The sequence below is a fragment of the Vanacampus margaritifer genome, chromosome 10 (assembly GCF_051991255.1).
Source record: "Vanacampus margaritifer isolate UIUO_Vmar chromosome 10, RoL_Vmar_1.0, whole genome shotgun sequence".
Classification (NCBI taxonomy): Eukaryota; Metazoa; Chordata; class Actinopteri; order Syngnathiformes; family Syngnathidae; genus Vanacampus; species Vanacampus margaritifer.
Genome location: NC_135441.1, coordinates 4035911 through 4043246, shown reverse-complemented (window position 1 = coordinate 4043246; position 7336 = coordinate 4035911).

The following is a 7336-nucleotide window of genomic DNA, read 5'->3' as shown; positions in this document are numbered from 1 at the left end:
AGCCCCTCGGTCCGGTAGAAGCCCACTTCTATCGTGTAGAATTTCAAGCCAGAGGAAGTCCGCACGCTCACATGCTGCTCTGGATTAAGGGTGCGCCAGTCATCGAAGAACCCGACCCCAGATGTTGTGAAGAAGCTGTTGCCTTCATCGACAAGTACATAACTTGCAAAATACCAGACCCAATTGAGGACCCTGAACTGCACGACATTGTCACCAGCGTTCAGGCCCATAGCAAAAACCACACAAAGTCTTGTCGCAAAGGAAACGTTTCTTGCAGATTCGGGTACCCCAAACTGCCGATGGACGAAACCACCATCACGTTTCCATTCCACACGGAGACTGAAGACGTCGCAACCGACAAGCGTGTGGAGGGCCAGCATGAGAAGCAGGCGGCCAAATCGGCTCGCCTCACCCGAAAACAAAGGGAGGCTAAAGAAAAGCTCAAACCCATCAGAGAGATGCTCATGGACGCTGACGTCCCGCAGGACTTGCCGGAGCTTCTCAAAAATGCCAAAATGACCATGGTCACCTACAAGGACAGCGTCACTAATCTGACCTCTGGAATGGTTGTCATGTTGAAGCGTGCTCCGACGGAAAGCTGGATCAATGCTTACAACCCAGATCTGCTGCGGGCATGGAACGCCAACATGGATATTCAGTACGTGCACGATGACGTCAGTTGTCTCATGTACATGATGTCGTACATTTCCAAACCGGAGCACGAGATGTCCGAGTTCCTCACGTCTGTCGTCAAAGACTTGAAGACAAAGCCTCTTGTCGACAAAAAGGACGAGATGAGGAAAATAATGGCGGCGTATTCCAAGCACAGAGAGGTGAGCGCCCAAGAAGCGGTTTCGCGGACATGTGCTCTCCCTCTGAAGAAGTGCTCGCGCAGCATAGTTTTCATCTAGACTGCTGAGGATGGCATGAAATTGAGTCTACCCATCAGTACACTGAAGACCATGCATCCGGACGCAAACAACGTGTGGATGCCGGGTCTGCCAGACAAATATGTGGCAAGACCTAGATCGGCAATGTTTGAGTGGATGTGTCTCACCGAATTCGCGTCCGAATACCGGGTCGTCTATGTTCAGCAGATTAAGGGCAAGAATGTCATTCCCCTCTCACACGGCAAGGGATTCATCCAGAAGCGGGTTGGAAAACATGCCGTCATCAGATTCACTCGCTTCTCAATCATGAAGTCTGCTGAGAAGCATTATAGGACCCAGCTTAAATTGTACCTCCCCCACAGAGACGACGCTGAGCTCAGGTCTGACACTCTCAAAACGTACGAGGAGTTCCACGGTGCCGGGGAATCAACATTCGGTCCGGTGCGGGCTATCGTCGACCGCAATCGGAGGCGGTACGAAGGACAGGGAAAAAACGTGGACAATGCGTTCGAAAAACTGAAAGAACTTCGTGCGGTTCTCAACGCGTGGAGCACTTTTGCGCCGGAGGAGGAAGTAGAGCGTTTGGAATTTGCCGCCGAACGCGAATCCAATCGGTAACAGGAAGACCCGCAAGATGAGGTTCCGGCCTACCAGGACGACGCTCCTGGTAGCGCCGCGGTCTTGCCGGCGGTTGAGGCGCCAAAGTTGAGCGCCGAATTTGTGAGGAATATGTACCGCAGTCTCAATGAAACGCAAGCGTCCGTCTTCTACGCTGTGCGCGAGTGGTGTTTGAAGCGCGTTTCGGATCGTCTCCTCGAGCCCTTCTTTTATTTCATCTCCGGAGGAGCTGGCTGCGGTAAATCGCATGTCATCAAGTGCATTTACCAGGAGGCCAGTAAGATTCTCCGCCAGCTTCCCAGGTTCCGCGACGAAGCCGATATGGCCAAGCCTGCTGTGCTGCTGACGTCGTTCACTGGCACGGCGACTTACAACATCTCGGGGAAAACGCTTCATTCCCTCTTGAAACTCCCCAGGACTCTAAAGCCTCCTTACCAGGCGCTGGGGAATACGTTGGACGCATTGAGAGCAGCCCTTTGCAACGTGGAAATTTTGATCATCGACGAGATCTCCATGGTCTCCAAGGAACTCTTTTCGTATGTCCACTGGAGATTTCAGCAAATCAAGGGCAACGACAGATCGTTTGGGGGCATCTCTGTTCTCGCAGTTGGGGACTTCTACCAACTGCCACCCCTCGGAAGGTCCAAACCCCTCTGCATTTCTGAGGGCGATCTTCTTGACCTCTGGACAGATTTTCAGATGGTCAAACTAACTGAAATCATGCGGCAAAAAGACGACGTCGCTTTTGCCGAACTCTTGAACAGGATCAGGGAGAAGGGGAAGGCGGATCCACTTGGCGACGGTGACAGGGCGTTACTCACCACGGCGGTGTCGGATGCGCGAGACCTCCCTGCGGACACTCTGCATATCTTTGCCACCAATAAAGAGGTGGACAGGCACAATGCTGCAACTGTGGCTGCTCTCAAATTGACTGTGGTCAAAATTCCCGCAGAGGACTACAGGAAGTGCCCACGGTCGGGAACGATGGTCATCGTGACCAAAGTGATCACGGGGACGAGAAGGGATCTGCCGGATACCCTTCTAGCTGGTGTAGGAGCACGGGTTATGCTTCTTCGGAATTTGGATGTCGAGGACGGACTGGTGAACGGGACCTTTGCCACAATAGGCAACATTGTTCAAAGCGCCCCAAAGGGGTCGACGGAGAAAGTGACCTTGCTCGGACTGAGTCTAGACAATCCCGAAGCGGGCCAGAAATTGCGCAGGAAAATTCTGGGGCCCACGGATGACTTGGTCTATATCGAAAGGTCGGAGGAAAACCTGGGCTTGAAAGCCGTGATCCGGCAGCAATTCCCCATGAAGCTTGCCTTTGGATGCACGGCTCACAAAGTGCAAGGCATGACGATGACCTCTGCGGTGGTGTCTCTGAAGCGTGTGTTTGAACCTGGAATGGCCTATGTTGCGTTTAGCCGCACGACGTCACTTCAGGGATTGAGGGTCATAGACTTTGACGAATCCAAAATCTATGCCAATCCCAACGTCACGACGGCAATGGACAGTATGACACACGCTTCTTTCCAAAGTACAAGACCGTTGTTGTACTTTTCAAAGATGCCGCAAACTGCATCTCTTACCTTGACCGTCGTTCATCACAACACCGAGGGGCTTTCATCTCATATTGACGACTTAAAGTCTCATCATGAGTTGAGGCTGGCAGATGTCCTTTGCCTCACTGAAACACATTTGTCTGGATCCTTCTTCCCCCATCCCTTGCAACTGGAGGGATGCAGCACTTTTGTGCGCAACAGACAAGTTTCGTATTCAAATAGACTGGACATGGCCCAAAAAGAGGGTGGCGGAGTCGCAGTCTATTATCGCGATTGTCTTCGAGCGGAGCCCCGTCGGTTCATTCAGAATGTGGTTGACCTCGAATTTGCTGTCATCAGGGTTGACGCTCCCGTCCAGGCTTTGATAGCTACGGTCTACAGGCCACCCAACCTGAGTCTTGCCACATTTCTTCCGAACCTTGGAAGTCTCTTGGACGCCTTGGCGATGATGGACTGCCAACCTATTGTTGTTTGCGGCAACTTTAACGAGGATTTGCTTTCAACGGGAAAGAAATCCATTTTTGACTTGTTTCAGTCCAGAGGCTTTTCACAGCTGATCACCCAGGCCACAACGGGAAAGCAGACACTGATTGATCACATTTACATATCTCACCCAGATTGTTGTGTTCAATCAGGCGTTCTGCACACTTATTACAGTTACCACAGTCCGGTCTACTGTGTGTTAACTTCTTGTGTCGGCTCATTGTAGAAGGGCACCGTTTTCATAATTGTGCCTTTGCAAATGTTATTGAGCCTTTAATACCACTGCTCAAAAAAGGGGGATACTGTACTTTAAATTGTAAAGGCTAAAAAGTTCAATCCTTTGCTCGTTCAAAATTGGTGTCATACCAGAATCACACTCAAAATCAGAGCGGCCAATCATTATTTTGGTAGGCTTATTTATCATTTATTTACTTCTGAACGTATTGAGCTTAATATTGAATTTAAGACATGGGATATGTCATTTAAGCGCACCTCTATTTTTGAGCAGTGTTGTATGAAGGTACTTTTAATCAGTGTGCTTTTCTGTTAGCAGGACATCGTGCATTTGGACTTGAATGTTTTGTTTGTCCTTATTGTGATTGTGACTACAACACAATGAAAAGTGTTGGTGTTGAAGGAATATTAAATCACTATATTAAGTGTAATCTTTGCGTGTCCAAATAATTGTATTCAGGATCTGATGAAGAAGTTTTCTTGCAAGAATTTATTTAGAGGCCTCTAAAGACACAGTCAGGACATCACATCAGAATGCAACGTGATGATCCCAAGTGTGTGACAATTTACAGAACATCGACTCATTTATACAAAAAAGATAAAAGGTTCCTCCTCCCGGCTCATGATTGAACAAAGGGCAGACATGTCATCTCCTAGATTGAACAAAGGTGTAAGGTTGATGGTAAACAGACATCTTTATACAGTTCCCCTTCTTGATTGGGGGAACAGAAGTAATCAAAATCTGACCCCAGGCTTCAGTCCCTAAATGACAAGAGACTCTGACAACATCATGCACATTGCCCCTCCAACAGCATTTGAGGGTACAAAGATCAAATAAAGTTCACAAAATCACCATCCCACTGTATTCTTTTAAACACTCATGATTATATCACATTGATATGCCTATAAGTAAATTCAAAAACAGTAAAACATCAAATTGAAAATGTTAAATGTCTTCAGTGTCAGTCGGCAACTGCGATGGTAAGTGAGGAACTGCGAGGGTAAGTGATGATTCATCACTGAATTGATCTAGGCAAACATGGAACACTAATTTTTCATTTTCACATGCAATACAGGTGGATGGAGCACAGCAAGGAGCGCTACTTGACATGGCCAAGGATATCAAGGTTGTTATGTCCGGTACAACTGGTGGAGAGAAAAGATGAAAAAGGGATCCCACAAACGTAGCCCTAAATTAGGACAAATACAATTTATTTCTTTAGAGAAAAAAGTTTGTTGAACTGGAGCTCAAGCCTCAAGTAGTCCCCTGCCTGATTGCCAATGTGCTGCAGGTGCGGTGCAACAGGACACGCTCACCGGTCTTCAGGCACTGAAACGGAACAGAGGGCAGAACCATAACACGGGTTAGTCACGTAACTTCACCCTGATAATTTCACCACTTTGAAATTGGTCATTTAATCTTGTCTACTGTTTCATTCTACAGGATTCCTCACTGAAAAACGTCACATGTGTATTGGCTGAGTATTTAGATTAGGTTTTAACTGTTCTGCCTATTTTCTAACAACTTGTTACTTTGTGTGTTCAGGAAACGATGGTGATGCTGTATAACAAAGACCCAAAATGGCTCTTTTAAGAGCCATTTACATGTACTTTGGAGTGACATTCCTGCAATATTGACCAGCACCAACATGTCTTTTAATATGCAATGTCAAAATTAAACACTGCATTCACACTGTATTTAGTCCTGTATATTGTATTTTATATTTTAGTTATTGAATTACACTATAAGCAAATAAAACAATTCGCAAGAAATTAAACTGATTCCCTTTTCATATGACTAAAATGTCAATCAAGACATAAGAACTACTATTACTATTATTATTTCATCTTCCACGATTTTTCCGCAAAAATTCAGCCCGTACCGCAGATCGCACCGGGACAAATGAGGTATCAAACAATGCGGTTCCATCTGACTCGCTGCGCTATTATTTTTCTAAGAATTCCGAGTTACCATGGCGACGCTATTCCCAAATTAAGTCCCCATTGGGAATGAATGGGAAAACGAAAGTGATCAAATCAGATCAAGCAGCTTTTTTTTTAGGTACGTCAAGGACTCTCTCCCCCTCGACCACCCGGGTCGGCGGCCATCTTGGCCAATTGATTAGGTATTCCCAGGATTCTCGCCACTCCGCTCACCCAGGGCGACGGCCATCTTGGCCAATTCATTAGCTACGCCAAGGATTCTCGCCACTTCGCTCGCTCAGGGCGGCGGCCATTTTGTCCAATTGATTAGGTACGCCCAGGATTCTCGCCACTCCGCTCGCCCAGGGCGGCGGCCATCTTGGCCAATTGATTAGGTACGCCCAGGAGTCTTGCCAAAGCTGCTGCTTGCGAAGCAAGCAGGCACATATTGTTATTCTACCTAGGACAGTGGTTTATTTTTGTTATGGGACTGCTTGCGGAGCAAGCAGGCACATATTGTTATTATGGGACTGCTCCGCGCGAAGCGGCTGCTTGCGAAGCAAGCAGGCACATATTGTTATTCTACCTAGGACAGTGGTTTATTTTTGTTGTTAATATTATTATTATATATTATTCCAGCGATTTTTCCGCTAAAATGCGGCCCGTACCGTACATCGCACCGGCACAAATGAGGTATCAAACGATGCGGCTCGATCTGACTCGCTGCGCTATTATTTTTCTAAGAATTCCCAGTTACCATGGCGACGCTATTCCCAAAAAACTCCCAAATTAACTCCCCATTGGGAATGAATGGGAAAAAAATCACACTTCAAGCACCTTTTTCCAAGACACGCTGCGCGCGCATACGTTATCCGACCGATACGAAATTTAGCTCATTTTGTAGGAATTTTTCCCATCTTTAGCTCAGTGTCAAAATCTTTTTTAAGGAATGAAAGCCCCCCCCCCCTGTTCGGGTTCAAAGACAGTGGCTGAATTAGCTTTCTCACACACTCTGTTGGCTAATTAGCCATCCAGTGCCGGGAACCAAATAATGTATTAGAAAAAATTTCACTTCAACTCGTCACCACTGCCACAATCTTTTGTCACTAGACGTCAAATTCTCACATTTTGTAGTCACGAGTGTCTTCTTTCAGACAAACTAACTTTTATTTGGCTAAGGTGTCATTTAGTACCTTTATTTTCCCTTTAAGCTCGGACAAGTGGGACCATCTCGCCTATCTCTGCCATGTTAATTTCAGGCGCCTTCCTCTCTCCATTTCTGATAAATCATAAGTTTTCAACCTGCTCTCATTTGGTCATTTTTTATCCGATTAAGAAAATGAGAACATGCTCGTGTTCCCCAAACCCTTGCCGTTCTAACGAGCCCTTTCTTGAATCTGTATCTTCAACCGTTAAGTCGCGAGAGGCTTTTGTTGAAGGGGTGCTTCTCTCATTCAATCTCAATGCAATGTGGGTGCGTGACGTCACTTCAACTCGTCACCATGGCAACGATCTTTTGTCACTAGACGTCAAATTCTCACATTTTGTAGTCACGAGTGTCTTCTTTCAGACAAACTAACTTTTATTTGGCTAAGGTGTCATTTAGTACCTTTATTTTCACCT